This window comes from Lissotriton helveticus, chromosome 2_1 (assembly GCF_964261635.1).
Source record: "Lissotriton helveticus chromosome 2_1, aLisHel1.1, whole genome shotgun sequence".
NCBI classification, from domain to species: domain Eukaryota; kingdom Metazoa; phylum Chordata; class Amphibia; order Caudata; family Salamandridae; genus Lissotriton; species Lissotriton helveticus.
This window is the reverse complement of record NC_136059.1, coordinates 466,044,744-466,071,204: the sequence shown is the minus strand read 5'-3', so window position 1 is coordinate 466,071,204 and position 26,461 is coordinate 466,044,744.

The window sequence follows — 26,461 nt, the reverse complement described above, 5'->3', positions numbered from 1 at the left end:
CGGGAGGGTAGAAGGGGGCCTATAATATCCATCCCTATCCGGCTGAACGGAACGTCAATAAGTGGTAGGGGTTGTAACGGCACTCGGGGGGGGTCTGTGTCGACTGTTTTTTTGACAAACCACACACGGCAGTATGCTTTAACCCTCTGATGTACGCCAGGCCAGTAGAACTTATCCAGAACCGCTTAACTGGTCTTCTCGTCCCCGAAGTGTCCCCCTAAAAGGTGGCTGTGTGCTAGGAAAAGGACTTTGTCTTGGAAAGGACCAGGGATTAACAACTGGGGGTTCTGTTGTGGCCCACCCTTTCGATACAGCAACCCGTCTTTTTGTAAAAATAGGGACCTACGTGCAATGGATCCTCATTCTCAAGGGCCCTTCCCCATGCTTCCTGAAGGAGGGGATCCTCTTGTTGTGCTGCCCTGAACTCCCTGTCGGTCTGCCAGGGGTGGTCTTCCGTGAGGGCAGGATACGCACTGGTGTACTCCTTTTTTTTTTTTTTTCTCCTCTGACTTTTGGGCTTGCGTGGTTTGGGATCTGTAGCCGGGTTAGTCAGGCCCTGGGAATAGGGAGCCTCCCTCCACCACTGAGTCAGGGAATCGGTGGTGTCCTGGAGGAGCATAGGCAGTCCTGGATAGTCGCTCCCCAATATGGCTTGCTCTGGTAGCGCCGGTACCAGTCCGACAGTAAGTCTTGTTCCGGGGTCTTTGGGGTGTTGGACATGGACCTGGGTGGTTGGATACCGTTTGGTATCCCCATGGACACACTGGATATCAACTACTCCTGTAGGGTTGCCGACTGGGCGGGAGAGGTCCTGAGGCCGGAGAACGCTCTGACGGCAACCGGTGTCGGCGAGGGCCATGACTCGCTGTCCATCAATCGAGACGGGGCAATGAAACGGGGGAGGGGTGGTACCTTGAGTGGAGCACACATAGTTCCTCACGAGACCTATCTCCATCGGCTCCTCTTTCTGTGGGCACACGCGGGCAATGTGTCCAAAACCCCCACAGGAATAACACTGGGGACCGGGGTTAGGGGGCCGGAAAAGGACCGGTGAGGGCATAAGGGGGGTTGGTTCAGGTCTTCGGGGAAGAAGAGGACGGGGGGGGCGAGGGCCTGTCACGTTGTGGGGCCTGTGAAGATGGTCCTCCTTGCCCCGCTGGAGTTCTTGAGCACGGCTGAAGGCACTCGCTATTTCAATAGCCGTGTCCAAAGTGAGGCGGGAGTGTTGTCTAACCCAGCGCTGAGTTGCCGGGTATAAGGAGTTCAGGAATTGTTCAAGATATATCTTTTCCAGGATATTCTCTTTAGTGGATGCTTCTGGTCTGAGCCAACGATTGGCCAGATCCCTAATCCGGAATGACAGAGCCCTTGGGTTCTCTTGGGGTTTTTCTTTCGCTTGTCTCAGTTGAACCCTGTAGGTCTCGTCGTCAATACCGAGACGCTCCAGGATACACCGTTTGATGTCTGCATATGGGTTATTGCCCTGGATGTTGGCCTGTTGATAGGCGGCCTGTAAGTCGCCGGTTAATAGAGGTCCTAGATATTGGCCCCATCTATCCACAGGCCAATTGGCTGCTTGGGCTAATCGCTCAAAGTTAGTAAAGAAGTAGTCCGGGTCTTCCCCCGGCACATACTTCTGGAGGACCACGGAGGGGAGAGAGGTCACAGGCCTCTGTTGTCCCATGGCGTCAGTGAGCTTTCCCAAAGTGTGTTCATGGGTGGCTCCCTGGCCCTTCAGAACGTCATGGAGTTGTCCTCGATTGTCTTCGGCGGTCTTCAGGAACTGCTCCATGAGCTTTCCGAATTGGTCTTGTGATTCCGCTATTTTCGTCAGAACGGGCTCCATGCTTCCAGCAGATCCCACTTCTGACACCAGATGTGATCGTGGGTCTGTCACGGGCCGGAAAAGCAGGCAAGGAGGCCGTATATAGTGGGCTATTTTGTTTGTTTATTATGCCAAGGATAGAAAGCACAGTTCCAGTGATAAGAAGAAGGTCCAGGGGAGGAGGTCGCTGTTCTCTCCGGCTCTTGTGATCGGGTCCGGGTCTTCGGGACGTCCGTCGACGGCTCCGGTGGTGGGGAGGATCCGTTGAGGGCAGCAAGAGGGAAAAACAAGGGACCGTTAGTCCTGTCTTTTGGCCTTCGGGCATGAAGGTAACAAAACACCGTCACCCGGGCAGTGAGGGGGGGGCAGAGAATCGCCAGTGAGGGAAGGAGGGACTCGGGGTGGAGAGACAGGGTGGGAGATAGAAAAAAGGTGTGCTCGGTCGGGTGTGTGAGGCTTTTGTACACGGTGATAGTGCTATACAAATTGACTACAGTGCAAGGGGGGGGTGATGCTTACAGAAAAGGAGTTATATACAGGGGCTTTGCAGCGGGCTCCTAGCGAGCTAAGACAAGAAGATTCTAAAGTACTCACGCGGTCCGCCGTAACTCTCCAGTGAGTCACGGCCGCTCTTCAGCCACCTCCTGTGGGCTCCACCACTCTTCGGTCCACTCCTCTTCCTTGCACGCTTCCTCTCCTTCTCCGGCTCCAGTCCGAGTGTCCTGCCACGATGCTCCGACGGCGTTCTCCTTCCTGGGCTCGGCTTTTCCCTGTTCTGGCGCTGCCCCGGGGGCGGGACTTCCGGGGTCGGTGAGATGTGCTTCCTCCGAACTCAGGGCTCTGGTTGGTTCCTGCAACAGAGAGAGGGGTGGGGGTCTGTGGGTTACGGCTGCTGCTCCGAGCCCCGTCTCCGGCGCGGGGTTGTATCTGAGGGGTTGCAGTCCAGGCGGAAAGGAAGGAGGTATGTGTGGGGGAGGGCGGCTTCCCTTCAGGGGGGCCCGGGGCGCCGTCTCACACTGACCCTGAACCCTAAAAATACCCCTTTACCCAAAAACTAAAAACTGACCCTGAACCCTAAAAATACCCCTTTACCCAAAAACTAAAAACTGACCCTGAACCCTAAAAATACCCCTTTACCCAAAAACTAAAAACTGACCCTGAACCCAAAAAATACCCCTTTACCCAAAAACTAAAAACTGACCCTGAACTCTAAAAATACCCCTTTACCCAAAAACCAAAAACTGACCCTGAACCCTAAAAATACCCCTTTAATTTAACATAATTAGCAATTAATCAATTAAATTAAATTAATTACCAATTACATTTTAAATAATTAACAAATATTATTTAATTACCAATTAATTAAATATTACTACCAATTAATACATTTACATATTTAATTAATTATAATTAAATTACTTCCCACCCTATTCCCCTATAAACCCACAACCCGCTACAGGAAATAAATTATTTTAATTTACATAATTAGCAATTAATCAATTAAATTAAATTAATTACCAATTAAATTTTAAATAATTAACAAATATTATTTAATTACCAATTAATTAATTATTACTACGAATTAATACATTTACATATTTAATTAATTATAATTAAATTACTTCCCACCCTATTCCCCTATAAACCCACAACCCGCTACAGAATAAAATTACACAATAATTTAAAAAAAATCATTAATTAAAAATAATTATAACATAAAATGACACTTTTCACACATATTATAACATAAAAACACTATAAATAATTAAATATTATTTAAAAAACGATATTTTTTACTATCTAGATTATATACTTGGATATTTTCACTTTCTATATTATTTACAGTCGATATTACTTCACTTACCTTAAAAACGATATTTTGACTGTCGATATTCTGTCCTGTCGATATTTTGTCCAAACGATATTTAAAACTCAATATTCTGTCCAAACGATATTTTGGAGTCGATATTATGTCTGTGCACCAACACCACCATGAGCCCTCTATTTTTCGCCACCACTGCCAATGGTTGCATATACAGGTTGAACTGGGGGGGCTCAAAGCCGAACCCTGAGGAACCCCCTGCTTGGCGGCATAGACTCTAGATGAAAAAAGGGAGGGGGGGCGATCAACTGGAAAGTCCGCTTAGACAGAAAAGAGGCGAACCAATCCAGGGTGCCATCAGCTATTCCTGCCTCCTCCAAGCGCCTGAGCAGGATCTGATGGGAGACCGTATTGTACGTGGCACTGAGATCAAGTAAAATCAGTGCCGATGTACGACTGGCATCTAAAGCCCATCTCAGATGTTCGGTGACCGCCAGAAGAGCGGACTCCGTGCTGTGGCTAGGACTGAATCCATTCTGAGATGGGTCTAGAAGATTGTTGACCTCTAGGTAATCCGTCAGGATAGTATTGACGTAGACCTCAGAGATTTTCGAGACCCAGGGACTCGAAACTAGGTATTCTAAAAACAATAGAGAGGTTGTTAGAGCCGTAATAAGCGTTCTGTGTTCACTGATGGGCAACAGAGGAGTTCAGTACTCTCTGAGGGGTTCAAAAGCAGCAAGGTTGGAGTTGTGAGAGATAATAGTAAGTGAAAGCTCACAAAACTCATTACTTGAGGACCAGAAGGGCAGTATCAAGGCTGATAGAGAACTGGAGGCGGTCTCTGACATCATTTTACCCCTTCCATTGCAATTGTGCACATTATTATCTATACTGATTCTATTATTCCACAGGAACTACTGTTTCTGACGATGATGAATTCTTTCTGAGCAATTACTTTTGGTAGATGGTAGGAGTAATGCGTAGGTAAGCTGTTTCTGTTGTTGAAGGTAAGTACATTTCTAAACAGCATGTGGTCTGTGCTTAATGACTGCTTTAGGAAGGCGGATGACAGTCAGGTGCAGAAATCTCATAATTGAGTAGGCCCTTGTTTTGTTTGGATACTCCTGCTTGGAGCCCGCACCATGGCTACCTGCTATGAGAGACATCACCTTGCACACAGGATGTGTCTGAGCGACAGCTCGAAAATTACATTTAAAGAGAACCACTCCAAACCAGTTCTGAAACCTTATGCCCTGTGTGGAAAATTAGTATAAGTGTGTAATTGTAAAATTATCGATCCGTAGGTCACAAGAATGGAGGTAGCAAAAAGTCTCTTTTTACTTACAGTATCTTATCATATTTAATATGAATTCGATTAATGAATGTTTTCTTTATAATCCTATAAGTTGTATATGTGCAATGTGTTTGTGATTCCAGCAGTACTAATCACTTTAAAAGAGTAATATTTTAAAATGTGTTGGTTTTTACTTTGGAAGATTAACTATTCCTGGACTGGTGATCAAATGATAATATAGCTGGATATATGAATGCCATATCTACTATTTTGATACTTTCAAACTTCTCCCCTAATTATTCAAATTGAAAGTGCTACACGTATAGGCTAATACTTGGACAGCAAGCATTATACGAACTGAATCAGTCACTGTGAAATATGCAAGCAAAGTAATGAGTTTAGGGCCAGGCTACTATGTCATCCATTGCATTCTTTATATGTCTATATTGGGCCAGTAATTAGAAGGGTATTATTTCTCAGATGGTACCACTTTCTGCTATTAAAGGCTCTCTGTTTTATGGCTACATTAAATTAATCTGGTTTATTGTATGGTGTAACTTCAGGACTTATTGAAGGGATTACCCTTGCTGTTCCCACGTAGACGGCCCTATTTAGGTCAGATTAGAGCAGTGGTCTTCAAACTTTTTAATGCTGTGGCCACCAGTATAAAAAAAAAATAATTGCCCCCCCCCCAGATTTATTTTACAATTATTTTACTACATTTGCAATGTTTTTTTTTAATAACAAATGATATTGTGTCAATAATCACATACAGGGCAAGGGCCCTCGACACAGAAGGCAGCTGCCATCGCACACCACAAGTTACTGATATTGAGATTTAGTTTATTTATATTTATTCATATTTATTTATTTATTTATTGGGTTTATAAGGTGCTCAGCTACCCAAAAAGGGTTTCCCGGTGCCAGGACGGGCAGAAATCAGAAATCGAGGGCCATTTAGATGAGATTTTTGGTCAAAAAGCCAGGTCTTAAAATATCTGCGAAAGTGGATATAATTAGTTTCTTTGCGAATATTGATAGGTAGAATGTTCCAGATGGAGGGGCCTAGATAGGAAAATTATCTCCCCCCCATTCTGGAGAGTTTGACCTTGGGCACAACAAATTTGCCCATGGTTTCAGAGCGTAGGTGGCGGGAGGGAACATAGGGACGAACAAGTGCTTGAAGGTATTGGGGGGTGGTGCCTGCCTTGATTTTAAACATATAGCTCAGGGCTTTGAACTTGATACGGTTCACCACCCTGAGCCAGTGCAGGTCACGTAAGTATCCAGAAATGTGGGAGGCCTTGGGAATTCTGCAGAGAAGTCTGGCCGCCGAATTCTGGATTAACTGCAGTCTACGGACCACGGCCTTATTTGACCCCAGGTAAAGAATATTACCGTAATTGAGTCTAGATGTGATAAGGGCGTGGACAACGGTTTTTGGGTAGAGACAGGCAGCATCCATAGGATTTTCCTGAGCCATTTTAGAATGGTAAAGCAAAGTGCTGTCACTTTGACGGTTTGCTGGTGCATGCACAACGTGTCGTCAATAATGACGCCCAGATTTCGAACGTGGCTGGTTGGTTTAGGGAGGTTACCCATCTCAGTAGGCCAGGGAGAAGGACTCCAGAGGTGTTTCTGCTTACCCAGGATGAGGACCTCTGTCTTCTCACCGTTAAGTTTCAGATGGTTTTGGGTCATCCAGTTGGAAATATTACTAAGGCCTTGTTTGAGACAGGAAGGTGCCAAGGGGTTAGGATTAGAGAGGGAGAAAATAATCTGAGAGTCGTCAGCGTAGTGAAAAAAGTCCAGCCTGGTCTACAATGTCCGCCATGGGTCTGATGTATAGATTGAATAGCAGTGGACTGAGGATCGAGCCCTGGGGTACCCCATGAGGCGAGGCGTAAGTTTTGGAGCAAGCTGTGGCCGACATGATTTGAAATGTACGATTGTCCAAAAAGGAAATAATCCAGTCCAGAGGTGAGCCGCATATGTTAGAGGATTTAAGAGTGTGGATTAACCGGTCCGAAAGCCGGATTGAGAAGGGTGGAGAAAGTTGTTAGTTTCGGTGAATTGTGAAAGAAGAGAGTGGACATGTCTTTCAAGTATTTTGGAAAAGGCTGGCAGGAGAGAAATGGGTCTATAATTTGCAAGAACCTCAGGATCTGCCGTAGGTTTTTTCAGTAGGGGGTCACCATTGCATGTTTCCAGTGTGCAGGTAAGATGGATTGTAGCAATGAGGCATCTACAGTATTAAGAATCACCTGCAAATGGGGGGTATCTAGTTGTTTCATGATGGTGATATGGAGGGGGTCTTTAGGCGTGCCAGATTTAACTTTGTCGAGAATAGTTTTAAATTCATCCATGTTTAAAAAGTGGACAACAATCTAAAGGGGCTGTGGGAGCAGAGGACTTTACAGTGCCCTCATAGTGTGTGGGAGTAGTGGTATCTGGTGAGGGTGAGGTTACTAGCAGGGTTGTGGTTTGATCCTGTGGAGGTCTGCCTAGGTTAGAATTAGTCTTTTCCAGATGAATTTTTTCAATTTTTCCAATGACAAATTGGGCAAGATTGTCACACTGTTGATCATTTAAAGGCCGAGGGGTAGCAACTGTTTAAGAGCCTGCCAGTTATTTCACCAAGCCAAAAAGTGTTTTTGAGCGATTGGTGGCTTCAGTGATGGTTTCAGCAATAAAGGTAACTTTTACCTTGGTGCATAACCTTGGTGCATAATTTATGGTAGTTGTTCCTAGCCTCGGTATAGATGAGTTTCAATTCAGGTAAATAATTTTTCCGCCATTTCCGCTCTAAAGCTTTGCAATTTGATTTTTCGGCTTTAAGGGAGTCGTTAAACCATGGTGCTGGGGGATGATGATTGTTAAGTTTTTATGTGCTAGAGGAAGACATAGGTCTATGGCTTTGGAGAGCCAGTTCTGTGTATTTGCTGCAACAACATCGGCTTGTTGGTCAGCTGAGGGGGCAAAACAGCATAACGCATTGTTTAAGGCAATTAGATCCAATTTTTTCAAGTGCCTTTCTGGGGGTCAACAAAGGAAGAAGAAGAAGAGTGGTGGAGGTTGGAAGAGTAATACTGAATTTAGATAGAAAGTGGTCTGACCAACAAATGGGAATAGCAGGATAGCACAGAAATTCAGGAAGACTGGAGAAAATTGGGTCCAACAGATGCCCTGCTTTGTGTGTAAGGCCAGAATTTAATAATTTGATGTTAAGGGCTGCTATGTCATCAATGAGGTTGCTGCAAGTTTTATTAGAAAGATCCTCTAGGTGTAAATTTAGGTCTCCTATAAGAGAGATGTTTTTAGAGCTCAAGTGTAAAGGAGTGATGTAGTTGGTTAAGGTGGCAAACCTGACAGAGTAAAATTTGGGTTCAGAGTTAGTTTAAAAAGGGCGGCTTCGGAGGAGGAGCTTAGCGCGCATCCAAGATGGTCGCGTGAGCACAGAGCTCCCGAGACCCTCGCTGCCTCCCGCATATATCCTGCCTTTAATCCTGCCACAGCTGACGGGTTATTGAAGATATGACCCTGCTGACCTAAATGCTCTTTTCCGCATTTGATTTGGATGCCGGGAACCGGACTTACTCTGTTTGAAAAGTTGACGGCCTACACCGGGGAGCAGCCTGGGACACTGGTCCCCGAAGTACCCGGGTGGTAATTGAACAACAACGGCAGTGGCGGTTGTCTTGTGCCCTCGAGGTACTTTCGGTTTCGTTTTTGGACTCTCTGGGCTGAACCCAGTCTCCATCTTGCATCAGTCGCCCAAGGTCCGCACTTGGCTTGTGAGCCGGCCCGCCATTCTTTATGTTTTGGACTTTTCTGTTATTGTCCTGAAGAGACGCCATTCATACCAGGTCTCGAGGGGCCCTCAGGGGCACGTCGCACACTATGGCGGGCAAGCCTGACAGCGATAAGCGGACGACCAAGGACACGCACCGAGGGGGTGCCACTCAATCAAACATCATGAACCGCTACACCCGTCCTAAAGGATCCCCCAGTGGTGCGGGCAGAACGCCAGATGGGACCGGAGATGGTTCTGCGTCGACGGAGGAGCTGACCTTGCTAGACATCATGGGCGCCATTTCCGGGATTAAGACCTCCATGGGCCAGCAGTATGAGACGCTGGCCTTGAAGTTGGACACGGTGACGATCGACATTAACTTGATCAGGACTGACCTGGCGAAGACCAATGAACGGGTCAAATCTTTGGACATCAAGACCGCCAGCCTTACAACCGACGTGTCTGCGCTTCAGACCGAGGTCCGTAATCTACGCTCCACTAACGACTCATTCGCCCGCCGGCTGGAAGACTCTGAGAGTCATTCAAGGCGCAACAATGTCCGCATTATCGGGGTTCCGGAGAAGTCCTCTGAGATGTCCACAGATCTCCTCGTGGAGGACTTGATTCTGAACCATCTGGCCCCCAAAGGCCTCAGTAACTTTTTTGCCGTTGAGCGCGCCCACCGTGTTCCGGGTGGTGCTCATAAGCCAGGCAGTCCGCCAAGACCCATAATAGCTAGGATTTTCAACTTCAGGGACAGAGACGCCATTCTACAGGCATCGCGTACTGCAGGTCCCACGAAATTTGAAAATGTCACCATCAGCTTTTACCCAGACTTTACCCAAGCAGTTCAGAAGCAGAGAATGGGCTTTATGGGGGTCAAGCGGAGGTTGCGAGACATGGGAGTGAAGTATTCGATGCTCTTTCCTGCCCGACTTCGAGTCGAACACAACGAACGGACATTTTTATTTGATCGACCTGAGGTCGTCAGTGACTGGCTAGACGCTCTACCAACGTGTCAGGACCATTCGGAGGGCGCAGAAGGTGGCCTGCAGGACCTGGAGTGAGAGGTGATGACCGGCACACATAGTGAATAGACTTTGCAGCAGCGGTTTGATGACTTTCTATGTTCATGCATATGTTTCTGAGCCCGGAGGTGGCGGGGGGTACGGAACTCTTCCTCCTTCTGGGGTTTTCTTCTTTTTGTAGACTAGTTTCTTGTGAGGGCGACAGGCACACTGCAAGTTAGGGGGTTCTTTGGACTAGCGCAGGGGTGCAGGGTGGGGGGATATGTTCTAAGGGTTTTCTGGGGGGTGGGATGGGGAACTTTGTTTGGTTTTGTTGGGTTTAGAGGCACTGTCTTACAATTTACTCTGATTCTGATGTCCGCTTCGCCGGAGGGGAGGGTCGATCTTTACTGTTGGGATGGGGGGTAGGGGGCTGAGGGTTATCAGTTGGAATGTCAATGGCCTAGGGGACAGGATCAAACGGGGTATAGTGTTGCAGTTCCTGAAGCGCCTCTCCCCTGATGTAGTGTTGTTACAGGAATTGCATTTGATTGGAAATACATGTCACGCTATGAATCGCCGAAGGTATAAAAAAAAAAAACAATTTTAAAAAAAGGGCGGCTTCACAGTTGGGGATGTCTAAAGGATCAAATCTGCATTGCAGGCAGTTTTTAAAAATAATGGCTATGCCACCTCCTGTTTTTAGTACTCTGTCTTTCCGGGTGATGGCATAGTTGGAAGGAAGAGCTGCGGCTATGTCAGGTCCAGCACTATCGTGAAGCCAAGTTTCAGTGAGAAAAAGAGCGTCTGGCTGTTCTTAACAGAGGAGGTTAAAAATGTCTAGTTTGTGTTTGGGGAGTGAGCGACAGTTTAAACTAAAAAACAAAAGTTGTCAGTGAGGGAAGCTGTATGAGAGGTATAGTTTTTGGTAGTAGGGGGGTAAGGCTGAATATTTAAGAGTGAAAAGGTGCAATTATAGCATATTTCGTTACCTGTGTGCTTAGCTGAGAGGATTTGGCATCCTTTTAAAGTAGGGGGACGGAGCGCCAGTAACTGTTCAGATGAGAGCACAGTTCTGTCTGGGGCTATTTGGACAGGGTTCATGGCCCCTGGTCCCGTACGGGCTCGGACGGGCGCAGTCGGGCTTGTCTTTGACGCGTCTTACATTTTACCAAGAAAGAAATTATATAAAACATAACAACGTGAACGTTTTGAACCCAAGCCCTCTGCACTTTCACTGCTGCTTCTCTCCTGCCACAATGTCGCTCGCCACAACAATTGAGTCCCATACAAGCCATGTAATCTCTCCCCCACCTCGCAACCCCCGTGTCAATTTAAAAATATAAATGCTCCCGTTGAGGGCGCCGGCTCCAAGTACAGACCCCGGTAGTCCGCCCATAGTTTCTAAATTTTGGGGTGCTTTTGAGGGCATCCCCTGGCCTTAAATATCGGTATCTCTAAACCCATACAGAAGTCCAGTCACTTCTTCCAAGATGTCAAAGGAGGTGGGGCAGTTGCCTTCCATAGCCTTGCAATGTCTCTTCTGGCCAGGGTGAGCCCCAGCAGCAATTGGTGCCGTTTATAGATACTGCCCCCAAAACCCTCAATGATGTGTAGAATTGCCAATCTTGGTGAAGCGGGGACCTCCCACCCCAAGACCTCCGCAAGACATGTCATAATTCCCCGCCAAAACCTCGCGAGCGCCGTACAGTGCCAAATGATATGGATGAGGGTCCTCTCCTGCCGACAACACCGCAAGCACACCAGGGATGATACCAGACACGCCTTCTATAGCCTTAACCGGGTATAGTAAAACCAGTGCAAATATTTAAATGAATATGGCGCAACCAGGTTGCTAACGCCGCCGTCGTGAAGAGGCTAGCGCTTCAGCCCCTTCATTCCCATCTATCTGACCGAGATCGAGTGCCCATGCCTCTCTAAGCTTGTCCAGCATGGTTGAACTATAAGTCAAGAGTGTTTGATACATTTTCGTGATTTTTGTGATCATTCAGGTCGCCCATAAACACCTTGGCTTCGATGGGATTGAATTCAGGGAGGGCCTCTACCTCCAAGATGCTTGGGGAGATAGCGTGTCTAAATTGTCTACATTGCAGATACTTATAGAATTGGGTTCTAGGCATTTTGTAGTCATCTTCGAGATCTTGGAAAGATTTCAAGGTTGAACCCCGCATGACATCCCCTAGTGTAGAAATCCCTATGTTGTCCCACCCACGAAACCCAGCTAATATGGCCAGTTGTGGTAATCTTCCATTATGCCGTTAGTCTGCCGCACCACCCCATCTTGCAGAGGGATTGTTTCCAAAGCTGGAATACCATCTGCGTTGCCGACAGCAAGGATTGGGGCAGGGATGTTGAATATAAAATGGTATGAAGAGTTGCATCACCCATCCGCCATCGCTCCACCGCATAAGCAGGGTATTGCCTGTTACCATACCACCATCCATTCAGCATTAGCAGGTGGGATGCCACAAAGTAGGATTAAATGTCCGATGTGGAAAACCCCCACAATACATGGACTGAAAATAAGTCCGCAACGCGACCTGGAAACTTCCCCCACTGACAAAAAGGGAACCAATGCCATGTTGACCTGGCAAAACCAGGCTTGTATAAACGGATATGGAGGGTTCTGCAATTGGTAGAGCAGACACGGAAGAGCCGATCTACCATAGCTAGAGTGGGGCATATGGAACCACGTTTTCATTTCCTCTCGTACCCGCGTCCATATCGGAGCAATATTCCTATCCCACGACTAGCGTTGTGTATCTGACAGGAAAACTACCAGGTACTTTACCCCCCTGGTGAAACCTGAGCGGAACACTTGAGTATAGCCATATCTAAGAAGACAAAGTGTTTTGGTTCCCATCTATCTCCTGGAGCAACAGGATGTCTGCATGATACCGTTTAGCGTGCTGGAGAATGGCACCTCATTTTACTTTATGCAGCGCCCCTTTAACGTTCCACCTCACTATCCAGAGGTCACATAGATGGGTGCACACCTTATCTAAGGGGACCACCATGAGTAGATTTGGAATTGCAGATATGCGTGGCATTCAGCAACCACCAGGTAAGCAGTGGCCGCACAGGGCAGTGACGCAATGCAACTAAATAACATGTATTCCCCAACTTCCCTCCTCTTCCCCTATACCTCAATACTGCTGAAGTACCTGTCACCGCGCAGGTGGCGTGCAGGCCCCAACAGGAGCCCCCGCCCATCCCTGCCCACCCCGCCAATAGTTCCCCAATAACCAACCCATGAACAGCGGGCATTCCCTTCAACTATAAAAAGTCTAACAAAGGTACTAGCTCACCTCATCGGCCTGGATATGCTTCTCAAAAAAAAAACCTTTCGCAGCAACTAGGATGCCGTAGTCTCTCGTTGAAGTGTCGAAGTATCTTTATTGGAGTCACTGCGGGACTTGGATCACCGTCTTGATCTTGACCTCCTGTTCCCTTTGATTCTGGACTTTGGCAGTTTTTGGTTTATTTCACTGGACGATGAATATGATTCCTGCAGGGAGGCGTGTTGGTCCGAGTTTTCACAGTCTCATCCGTCCAGCTAAAGACATCTTCTGGCGTTTCAAAAAAAGACCACCCTCAACCTGGCCGGGTATAGCAAAGCGTATGGAAGTCCCAGCCTCGTATAGCCCGGAAATAAAAGTATACGGTTGGAGGCATAGGTCAGGGTTTCTTTTGCTCTGGCTTGTTTTAATATTGTGTCCCTGTTGTGGTACTTTAAGATCTTTGCAATAGCAGGTCATAGCCTGGCGCCCGGAGGTGGCTTCTGCATCAAGGCCCTGTGAGCCCTCTCGATTACGAAGCAGCGGGACACGACTCCGGGGGAAGCCAGCCCATGAGCCACTGGGTCAGGAACCATTCCATGTCGCCACCTTCACACCCTGACCTATGCATCTTTCACCCGGTACTCCAGTCCTCTTGTTATAGTTTCAAAGATGCCACTTTCTTTTTCAGGGTAGTAACAGAATATTCCACCTCTGATATCATGGTCTCGTTCTCCGTGATGCGATCCACCGCGCTCTGCAACTCTTGTCTAATGAGCATAACATCTGATCCCCCCGCGCCAATTTCCGTATCCAAGGTGTCTCTACATTGCATTATGGCCACCATTAACACAGCGTTATCTGGCATGCCCCCGCATCACCCCTCTGTCCCGACGCCGGGACCCCAGCACCTGTATAGCGATCCAGTGTGCTCTGTTTGGAGGGCCACCCAGATGTCTTGTCATTTCGTCATGGTGGCGACCCTGGCACTGGCCCTTCAACTAGACACCACTAGGCTGCCCAAGTCGGGTCTCTGCCACCAACCGCGCTAGAATCGCCCACGGTGTGGGGATCTTCACACTCTCCCCTTTTTTGTCTGGTGCAGCACGTTATCTCCTAGGGTACTGGGGCCCGGGAGGAGGACTCCTGCCCACAAGCCGCACTGAGTTCTAAACCAGCCGCTTCCGCAGGCAGTTGTGCCCCCTCCCCCTAGTGGGTGCCCCTCTCCCTGTCGGATCTCTGGTCAGGGTCTTGAGCAGTGGTGCGTCTCGGGGACTGTCCTCGGCTCCAGGTATGCAAGGACCTTCCCTGGGCCACCCCTGCTGGATGGACCCACCACTTCCTATGGGCCCCAACCTCTCTAATTGCACCACTAGCCCTGCGGGCCAATGTCTGATACAGGCCGGGAAGTACAGCAGCAGCAGATCTCCCCTGTTTGTGGCAGTGCATCCTTCTGATGGGCCCGCTCTCCTTCTCCTCTGGGCCCCACAGTATCCGGCCCAGCCCCCGGCAGCCAACCAATACCAAGGTCGGTCCCGCTGTGTGTTACTGTACACCCCCCTGCGGCCCGATTCGGCCGCCGAGAAGAAGCAATTAAGGTGGGAAGGGGGCACTCTCAGGCCTGCCGTCTGGATCCTTCTGGCTTTGTGCACGCCTTCGGTGCCTGTGCTGCTCCTCCACGGAGACCTCCAGGAGCAATCACAGCACCCAGCAGGCTCCTGCAGCCGTGTTTCCCCCAGCAGAACTCCGGCTGCCACTCACACCTCTGGCAGCCGCCTAGAGTCCCCACCTCAATGTCGCCTACTAGGCCACACGGCCCACGAGCCTCAGCCGCAACTCCGGGGTCTCTTTTCGGCGCTTTTACACACAGCAAACGCCGCCATCCGTCTCTATTCTGCCAGCGGGCGTGTATTCGGGGACAGAATGGCCGATGAGGCAGGATAAATGAAGGATCTTATGATGGGCTGAGCGGAACTCGCCTAACGCGCGTCCAGCATGATAGGCAACGCCCCCTACATTTGCAATGTTTAAATAGGTTTTGACTTATTTAAACATTACAGTTATGTTAAATCTTTTAAAAATGCAATCAAATACATGATCACCAAACATTCTCTTCTGGTTAGCTAGTCCGTAGTAACATGTGAAAGCATCCATAGTGTGAGTTGCGAAATGTGGAGAGGTAAGAAGAATATCTAGAGTCCCTTTCCTTTTGACACATACTCCCTGTCAGATATAAATGACAAAGGATGATAGTAATGCCCCATTACAGAGTGGCTTACTGCTGATCATTTGTTTTCAGCTTAAAACAAAGCACTGATGTCAACATAATGCTTCTTTTAACCAGAGCCTGGCGCCCCCCCCTGTCAGTTAGGGACCCCCTAAGTGGGTCCGCCTCCCAAGTTTGAAGACCCGTGGATTAGAGGCTGATACATATCCACAAATTTAACTTCATCTATCTCACAGCTCTCCACGCACTATGCATAACCACACCATCAAGATTATTGTCACAAAACTGGAGCATTTCTCCAAACCTCCGACAGGATGCCTAATACCCATATTCTCGAATCCAGTCACACATCCACCAAGAAGATGGTACATGTTTGAAAATGTAACTCAATCTCTGCCTCAATTCTTGCTTAAGCACAACTACGTTTGCTATGAAATGATTAGAACACATTTCTAACCCTTAGGTATGATAGCGAAAGCTTCCCATGTAGCCCACGCAATATCAGCCTTGCGCAACAAACCGAGTTGCTCATTAACTAATGACCCAGAAGTGCTTAGGGACCTATCAGGGGCATGAAGCACTATATAAATCTAGTAATCCGAAGTAGTACAATCCTGGATATCTGCTTCCTTTTGTTGTAAAACTTTAGCTGGAGTCTAAAGCCAAGCATCACTGGTTAGAGCAGTATGGACTGGTCTACGTTGTTTTGCTGATTCCAGGCCAGCCAGCCAGCCACATAGGTTTCACTAGAGTAGGAGGACACCTAATGTGAGAAAGGAAATAGGTTGACAGCTTTCACCTCATAATATATAATATTAACGTAATATATGGCAGGATCCCTCTCAGGGACGTTATCAAGCAACATTAATTGGCTCAATCAGCAAACATGTTCTGATGAACAAATGCCACGAAGGGAGCCTCCCAGAGGAGCCTAATGAGCTTTCTTACTGCATCAGCTGCACACATTTTGTCAGAATCTGCACCCCCAATGGAGAGAATTCTAAGACATATGGCACTTGAAAAAGTGGAACTGTTGGACAGTCTTGCCATCCTGAGCAGAGACATTAAAGAAGACTAGAAGAGTGAACTAGAGAAAGGTCTGCAGGCCTTAAAAAAAGATCCGAGCCCTAACTTGACTCTTGGAGAATGGATATGGACTCACTGTGAAAGAGCAGCCTGGAGCTAGAAAGCAAGATGGAAAGTCATGACTCAACCTGTCAAGATATGGAACGAGAACTGGAGAGGTTCATGAAGATGTTGGAATGCACGCAGTCAAAATACGAAGAGTTAGAAAATCATTCTCGTAGGGAGAAAATTTGTATTAAGGGTCTACAGGAAGGTGTGAAGGGGTCTGACGTAGGGACATTTGTGGGAGAATTGTTTGACCATCTCTTGAAGGCCAAAGCCAAGAGACATACTTGCCAAGCTTCACCATTGCCTTGTGAAAGAAGAAACAATGAAGGCAGCAGACAAACAAGGAGATATTACTGCTAGGGAGTTCTCCTGCCAACTGTTCCATAATATCTCCCTAGAGACACTACAGAAATGCAACTACTTTGCCCTATCATGGATAAACTAAGGGCTAGAAAAACAGACATAAATGAATGTTTTCTTTTAGTATACTTTTTGAAAAAGACCACCATTTCTCAAGCAGGGCAAATGCTGCAATGCTATTGTCAGGATTATCAGACCCAGTGCAAGGAAAAAGCTCCTAGTAAATACAGTGACCTCCAAAATACTTCATAATAGAAAAAGATTGAACAAGCAGAACACAATAAAGGTAAAAGCTGTACCTAAAATGGCCGCCAGGAGTAGACCATTAGTGCAGTCGCTTAGCGCACTAGCGTTAAACAACAATCACCCGGAACCAGGTGTCGCGCCCGACTAGTGGCGCACTTCACCTAACTTGTAGGGAGAGCAAGACGTTTGTTGCTGCGTGGCGAAGTTTAGTTAGGGAAATCCACGTCGCGCATTTCAACAAACAATTTGCAGAGAAGACTAGTTTCGGATATGCCTCAGCACCAAGTAAGACTGTTCTAATTATTTACGGAGGTTGTTGTGCGCAGGTTCTGAGAAGTAGAGTTTTGGTCCCGTTCATGCGCAGAGCTCACTTTTCCGTAGCAATACATTGTTGCACAGTTGCTAAAGCCTAGAGTCAGCACAAGTCGAGTGCGTGGGACTCAAGAGCCTTTATTTTCAGTTTCAGCAGGAGTATTATCCTACAAAGAGTTTTAGTTATCGGAAGGTCAAGGCGTCAATTCTCTTAGATTAAATAAAAAATAGAAGTGAGGTAACTTCATGTAAGAGTCTAACTAACAATATTAAGAAGTCACAGAGAAAAAACGAATTTCAGAGGCACATTGGGTGAAGCAATACTTAACCTAAGGAACTTATACCAGAATCCACCTGAAACTTTGCTGAACATTTATTTGGAGAAACCTGTAGAGAATAAATCAGAACAATTAGACTAGAGAATTAGTATAGGAGGAAACTAATATATAATCACATTTGTAGTTTTCAGCATAGAAATACCAGAATAACTAACCCAAGCAGAAGAGGAGCATAAGTCACATCAAGCCAGGGTAGGTTACTATAAAAGAAAATCAATACTCTAAAAAATTAAGGCACCCACAAGGTATTAATGATCTAATTTTTCTTGCAGTTGTAAAATGCCTGTCAAATAGAAGAAGACAAGAAAATAAATAGTCTGAAGCAGAAGAAAGAATCAGACGTGGTGTGGCAATCTCTTCTTTATCCCATCCCCTTCCCCCCTGAGGTTTCCTAGACATCATTGCTCTATATATATAAGCGTGGTGCTGTGGAATCTTGGAGAGGAATTGGGAACTTGCGACATACTGCTCCCGCGCATTTGGGAAAGAGCACAATCTGACAGCTATTTGGTCTGAGCCTATACACAGATTGCCAAGGGCTTCCTCCTCTCCAGGGCTCACCCATGAGACACTGCAAAAATCTCTCTTGGAGTAAGACCAGAGTACAACACTGTCAAATAAAAAAAGACTACAGCAAACTAATCACACTCGGCGGAAAGGGTGGTAAACGTTCTCTGTCTTTATGACCCGGTGGAGATGTCTTGCAATGACTGAATAGAAGAACAACACCTGAGCCATGAAAGGGATCATCAAGGACATCCAAATGAAGAACTCCTGTATGAGTAAAAGCTATGGGTGATATACCTGTAAGCTTGTAAGTGGACCTAATATTGCAGCTGTTTATAAACAAATCAGTCTAGCCACACCTTCCTCCAAAGTGTACTCCTGGATGAAGCAGGATCTGATATTGTTTTCTGCTTCATAGGGGGCAGGGCACTTTGTGCTGCATTCTCTTCTGCCAAGCAAGAAACCCCTTGCAACCTTTGCTGACAACACAATGCTAATCACACTGTTATGTTTTTCTTTTAGTTTGTAGTTACATGGTTGTTTAATAAGTTTCAGATTCCAGATTTACAAGAGCAACTGACCATGAGTTTAAGAAAAAGTATACATCTGTTGAACCGAGAAAGGGATTCCACCATCCCTTATGGCAGCAACTCTTTCTACTCTCATTTAAATATTAGCACTTATTCACTTAGGCTACCTAATGGTGGTAATCACTTCTCTTAATGTAAAGGGCCTCAACAACCAATAAATGCACTTTGATATGGAAGAACTTATGAAGGACACCCCTGACAATAACTTGCTTTTTTTAAAAACTCACCCACCAAGATGAGACCAACACAGATTGAGACATGGATTGTACCCAATAGCCTTACATTCTTCAGCTCACTGAAAGCATAATGGGGCAGGCATCTTTATGCACAGAGACTCCGCGATTAACACTGAGGATACTATTAGAGATACGGAGGTTAGCGTTATAATCAAAAGGGGCAGATTGGAGGGTATCTCCACAACAACTACAGCAGTGTACACCCCAAAATAAGGTAAAGATACTTTTTTGATAAGTTTCCCAGGGCGAAATTATAATGACAAAAGATTTGTACCTGGCATGGTATTCTGGATAGATCCTGCTCTCTGTGCAGTGCTATCTGGCCTTGTTCCCAAAACTTCAAAACTAAACTACACACTGTGGGTCTACAAGATATATGATGGAAGCAACATATGGTGCACCGTGAATATACCTATTTCTTTAATTTTGAAAGAACACAGTTGCATGTTGACTATCTTCCTGTCAGCAATAACTTTGGACCATTAGTACTAAAACCGGAAATAGTTAGATCTATACCTCAGACCATGCCCCAATTTCAATTGATTTAGATTAAGGTCCTAGAAAAAGGAGCACAGTGAATTTTTGACTTCAGCTATCTCTGCTTCATGATCCCATTCTCAGGCGAGAAATCAATGTTTGTATAGACAAGTATTTTACACTCAATGAGAATCAGGAGATCTCAACAGCTATGCTAGGGGATGCCTTTAAGGCAGTCTTACAAGGTAGATTTAACTCTATTATGGCAAATATCAGAAGGCTTAGATATACAAGTTTTGGAAATAGACCTTCAAACCCTTACCTGACAATATGAACAGATGCCTTCACTGGTCCTCCTGCAGAAAATTACTACTGTAAGAGTTCGCCTTAGGGCTAGTGCTCACCCTACGTCATGTCAAATGGCAGTCATTGGAAATCAATGGCAAAATAGGCCCCGCTTTGCTCATCGGCTGAAGGGAAAATATGGTAACTTACACTCTGAGGATAGTACACGTATACAAACAGCGCCGGATAAAATAGAGGACTTAAAAAAGTTCTATCACAATGTATATAAAGCAGAAATATTCCACTCTCCCACTTAGAAGGAATACATACAAAAGGCCCACTTAACAAGAACACCACCAGACTATGCCGTCCATCTAGACTCACCCGTATTGGACGAAGAGATTAATACTGCCATAGCCAAGATGAAGCTGGGAAAGGACCCAGGCCCAGATGATTTCACTGAGGTTTTCTATAAATCATTCATGCATAAGATGGTGCTAACATTGACCTCCTTGTCCTGTAGATTTGCTATGGTGGGAACGGGAACATCTTCCATGATAGAGGCAGTCATAACTGTAAACTTGAAGCGAGGCAAGGATCCACAGAAATGCACTTCAGATAGGCCATGTTAAATTTGGATGTCAAATGACATTCGAAAATTCTGGCCAATACAGTAGAGGACCATCTTCCTGCAATTGTTCATCCAGACCAATCTGGATTCATAAAGGTGAGGCAGACTCATGACAACTTTAGAAGTGAGGTCCACTTGGTCGACAAGATTATGGAAAAAAGGTGGTAGGTATATAAGACTCATTAGATGCAGAAAAGGCCTTCGACCAGGTGGACTGGTGCTTTATGCAACTGGTCCTGAAGTGGGAATGGGAGCTAAAGTGATTGTCATGATCATGGCTAACAATCCGTGCCCTAGAACTTGGATGACACTTAAAGCTCATCAATACCCATCCTTTCAATTAGATGGGGACTTGGCAGGTGTCACCCATGTGCCCCCTTCTTTTTGCCCTTAGCATTGAACCTCTTCCCTCTTATGTTAGGAGCTCTGTGAGTATGAGTGAATCCAGTTTGGAGCAGAAACATATAAACTAGTTTCTATCGCTGATGATATCATTCTCACCTAGGGAGATCCTTCTCATTCTCTGGAAGGTCTGCTTAAGCAATTAACATATTTTTAACAAATGGCGAGGTACAAAATAAATACAACTAAATCAGAAATTTTAAATCTGACTTTACCCCCAGACGAGATGACCATTCTGTGCAACAAATTCCCTTTTGGTTGGTTGCATACACATGGTAAATAACTGGGGGTCAAGCTTACTTCACATGTCCATAATCTGTATAAAAGAATTTACCACTCCCTACTGGCTGAGATAAAGCTTGAATTAATAAGTGGGCTCCTCGGTTTCTGTACTGGTTGGGGTGAATGAACATTATTAAAATTAGTATTCTCTCAAGAACCCTCTATCTATTTCAGGCACTATTTACCCAAGTAAAAGAGGGCTTCATCATAGCCCTACGTGATGGGATAAATAGTTTTATCTGGGCAAGTAACCAAACCAGGCTACCTGTAAAAGTATTTAATGAGAGTAGGGGACATGGGGGAATAGCCCTACCATACTTCAGAAGATTTTATAAGGCAATACAGCTGAAAGTCATAATAGAATGGTCTCAGAAAGCAACAGACTCTCAGAGGATGCACATGGAGGAGAAGCTTATGACAAGGCCACTGTGTAACGTCATTTGACTGTGAAAAATACATAGACCCTGAAATGCATACCTAAGTATTAAAACTACGTTACATATTTGGAATAAGAAGATATCTTACCTCCTTTCCATCACCTTACAACTCAATACACTTTAATCCAGACTTCTCATCAGCGCTTCAACAAGGCCCCCTTGATAAATGGTAAGACGATGCTATAGACTCAAATCAGATATAATCCTCAATGGAACAATTAGGTCTTTCATGCAGTGTCAACTGGACTTCTGAATAGGGGAAACTGAACATCTCTGCTGCATTCAAATGAGGCATGGGCTAATGCAAGTGGAACATAAAACTACTGCTATAACGAGAAATAACACTATTTGAGAAACTTCTCACCAGCCTAACATCCCCAAAAGGCCTCTTTTCAAAGATCTATGCAAAATTGTTGAAGCCCAAACATGGTCCACAATGGCCCTTCCAAAATAAATAGAACAGAGCTCTAAATAAGAAAATCCTTCCCAAAGACTGGGAAACACTATGTGGTGATATTAATAAAAAATACATTCTCCATGGAAACTAAAGAGATTCACTATAAAGTACGGTATGGGTGAGACTGTTACCCCTCTAAGGTACATAAAATGTTCCAGACAGCTAGCCCTATGTTCAAGCAACAATGCGGACAGACAGGTTCCATGATCCACATCTGTTGGATATGCCCGTACATATGGTAATTTTTGAATAGACGTAGCTGCAACGATTAAAGAGATATTGGGATACATGCTACCACATACACCGGACCCATATCAGTTAGGCCTATGACAGCTGGATCTCAGGCATATGACTAAAGCAGGCAGGATTGTATTGTGGAATTGCCGAGGGTCAGCTAAATTGCCAATAGCCATGTGGTAAAAAAAGGGACCCTCTGTCAATCGTCCAATGGTATAGTCGATTGTGGGCCATAGTCGCTATGGAGCTATTGATGAGCTATGTGAAAGGGCAACACCTGGACTTGAAGGGAATTGAAGAACATTAGTGGAGGTTCTATCAGGAGGTCATCCAAACACAATCTGCCCCCCAAGGCTGAAGGCCTTACACCTTTTAACATAGGGGCTACGGACCGGGTCTGATGTATCTCTGTTTTTCTGGAACAGATTTCAAAGAGATGGGGCCTTTATCCAACTGTGTATGCTAACGCCTATGTTCACACATATACCAGACTTTTTAATATTGGAGAGATGGCTGGGTGGGTTACGAGGGCTTATTTGGTTGTAGTTGGTGTTGTTATTTTCTCCTTTCAGACCTTTGTCTTTTGAAAATATTAAAGATGTTCACATTGGTGTTATGGTCTATGGAATGAATACTTCATGCTGTATTTGTGAAACTGCTATGCCAAGCTGATGTGTTCCTATTAAGAACTGACATCGAATAGCCTAGGTTGATGGTCCAATGGCCAATCTCACTCAGAATGTGTTCAGTGTGGCTGTTCCCAGTCATCAGAGCCCCACCAAACAAAAAAAAGTGAAAGGATGGAGCACTTTCAGAGGTCACACATGACTGTTCAGGTCACAGGGAGAGCTGGAATAACTGACAGGAAATGGTATTGCATTTTTAACCCATAAAGAGAGCTTTCTTCCGATTAATTTAGTTAAAAGTTTTGCGCTTGGGAGCACTATTAAATATTCTATGAAATAATTACACTCAGCATCTGATGATGATTAATCTGAGAACGCTTTGAATGTTTTTATAAGTTTCTCCAATACATTTTCTTAATATCACATGTACCACAACACTGGCATAGAGATGCAATAATAGTTTCATTATCAGTCTATTTCACACAAAGTAACCTATTGAAAGACTGAAAGCATCATATTTACATGCAGGAACTATAAGAGTTGCTGACACTCAACCGCAGAGCACCTACATGGTTATACTTGTTGACTGTGCAGTTCAAGTGTTGGCTGTATGAAATGTGTGCTACACTATTTGTTACAAAACTATGAAGGGATGTACGTCATGACAACACGGGCTTTTACACCGCGCTGCCATTACGAGGCATCCATTACAACGCAAGTCGTTACAACGACTTGCGCTGTAGGCGCTGGATTTTGGAATAGTATGATTTACTATTCCAACTCCAGCCTACGCAAGAGTAGGGAAGGTGTTGGAATAGTAAATCGACTATTCCTTAGTACCTAGCGCCATCCAGCGTAAGTCGTTGTAACGACTTGCGTTGTGATGGCAGCGTCGTAATGGCAGCGCGGTGTAAAGCCCGCGTTGTCATGGCTGTCTCCCCTATGGGGTATTTAACAAGAGGATAATCATCGTCCACGAATGTGGAACATCAACTATTGGAACAGGTTCACCAAGGCAATGCAGAGAGGCTGCCTCCTAAGAATCACATATTTGAAAATCGAATTATACAAAATATATACTTTATCCACTGTTCCTGACACTTCTTTTTAAATAAATTAGACTTTAATGGCCTGGGTCTGGGCTATCCAGGACCTTAGCACAGGAGACCTGGTACTGGGCTCTCCATCACCGCATGCATTTTCTGGCGGAGTGCCATCTGAGAGTGGACGATGACTTGGCAAACCTGCACCCGCAAGTTCTTTCAACAATGGGGGACCATACAGATAGACCTGTTCACCAGCATATGAATCGACAGCAACACAAACTACAAGCGGAAAATGTTACCTTGTAAGTATCTGTTTGGATTATGTAGCGCTGTAGATTCACATGTGCCCACCCTCCTCTTGAAAGTGTGTTGCTCTGCTTGAAGCTCTCTTCTTTTATTATTTAACTTACTTTCACAATGCGCATGGTGCACCATACTGCGTTCGCTCACTATTTCATATTTACTCACAACCGCTGACATGAAAACCAATCTAACATGGACCTTGCACATTACCACTAAAAAGAACTTGATTGGCCCTACTACCTTCAAAATCAGTTGCATAATTTATAAAGCCAACATGACCAGCACCTGCACTTATCTTGCAGACAGGTGCCACCATCTCTGGTGGTTCTCAGCACACCCGCAGCCAGGATACCATCAGTCTGCAGATTATGAAGTTCAAAAAAAGAGAAAACACACAGTGTAGAATCTCTACTATTTAGCAAGCAGCTGTTAAATAGTGAGGTTCCTCTGTTGTTTGCATGGCTGCCAGAAAAACAAAGCAGATTCTCCATTATTTAGCCAGTGACTGAGTAAATAGTCAACTTTCTCTGGCATTTGAAAAACTGTTAGCAAAATAGTAATGTCCACTGTTAGACGTGGAATCTATGGTGTGTTTTTACACTGTCTTTTTTTGCTTTTGACCTCCTGTTTTTTTACTGGTGCTGCATTTCGTTTTTGCTGGTTTTTGAACTCTGGGCACTTTACCACTGCTGATCAGTGCTAAAGTGCAAGTGCTCCCTGTGTAAATTATAATTGTGATTGGTTATCCATGACTGGCTTATTTGATTTACTAGTGCACCAGCTGTGTCCAGGGCCTGTAATTCAAAAGCTACCAAATGGGCCTGCAGCACTGATTGTGCCACCCACATGAGTTTACCTGCATCCATGTCTCAGACCTACCACTGCAGTGAGTGCAGTTTTAAACTGCCATTTCGACCTGGAAAGTCCACCCAGTTTTTGTTATATATTGCCCCGAAACCTCATACAGAACCTTCCTTTTTCTCAAATGCTATGGATTAAAAGAATATCCTCTACACAAGAAGTGTATATGACAGCATTGGAAGTTCAAAAACGCAATTTCAAACAAAGGGGGTACCCTTAGAATCCAATAAAAAGTGCAGTCGACAGAACATCATTAATCACGAGGAGCAAATTACTAATGACCAAACCCAAAGTGGACCAGGATCGCATGGTCTTTTTTTCAAAAATTTTGAGCAGATCAGCTACCATTAAAAAGATTATTAACAGACGTTGGGAACTCCACCAGCATGAACCCGATTTAAAAAATATTTTTGTAAATAAGCCCTTATTTGCTTATACAAGAAGTCAAAACATCAAAGAAATGTTAACCAATCCTAAACCTCAATGCGACAACTCGGAAACAGGCATGAAAAAATGCCGTAATTGCATTCACTGCAACAATATTATTACCGGCAACTCCATTACACACCCATCAACGGGTAAACCAGTCAAACTGCGGCATATAACTGACTGTAACTTCACATTTGTGATTTACTACATTAAATGCCCATGCAGCTTAATGTATATAGGGAAAACTGAACGAAAAATCAAAATAACAGTACACAAGAGTATGATACGAAACTGAAATACCAATTCAACCTGGTGGTTCACTGGTTGGAAAATAAAACACAACATTGCTCAACTGAGGTTCCTCATTCTCGAAAAACTACAAACAAGTCCACATAAAGACAATTCCAAGTTATATCACAGAAGGAAATAAGTTGGATCAAAAATTCAACACTATGATGCCGTTAGGTCTAAATGACAAAATTGACATGAGCTGTTTCTTATAATCTAAACACATCACTAAGGATAATCACAGAGAGGTCATCACACCACATATAGTTACATTTAATTTACTGAGGTAATTTATTACATCATGGTCTGACATGTTCATGAGCTACATCATGTATAACAATAATGTTTTTGTAGGGCTTGAATTAGACCACATTTGAATATTTCAGTTTCAAATATTCCACCATTGTCATGGCTGATATATTATGATTTTATACAAAGAACATTATGTGAGTCTTTTTTTTCACCCTTGTGGTTTATAGGTGTACATCAGCAATTATTCACATCTATTCACACTTTAGCGGTCATTAAAATTGTTTCTACAACTCTGTTCTATTTTCATTATCTTTATGGTAATAACATTATATCATATGTTATCGCATCACCACTTTTATTTGTCACTTGGTACTCCTAGTCGTAAGTATCTCCATTCGTCTTTACAGCTCAATAGCAGTCCGTCAGGTTAGGTCACTTTGGACCATCCAATTTCA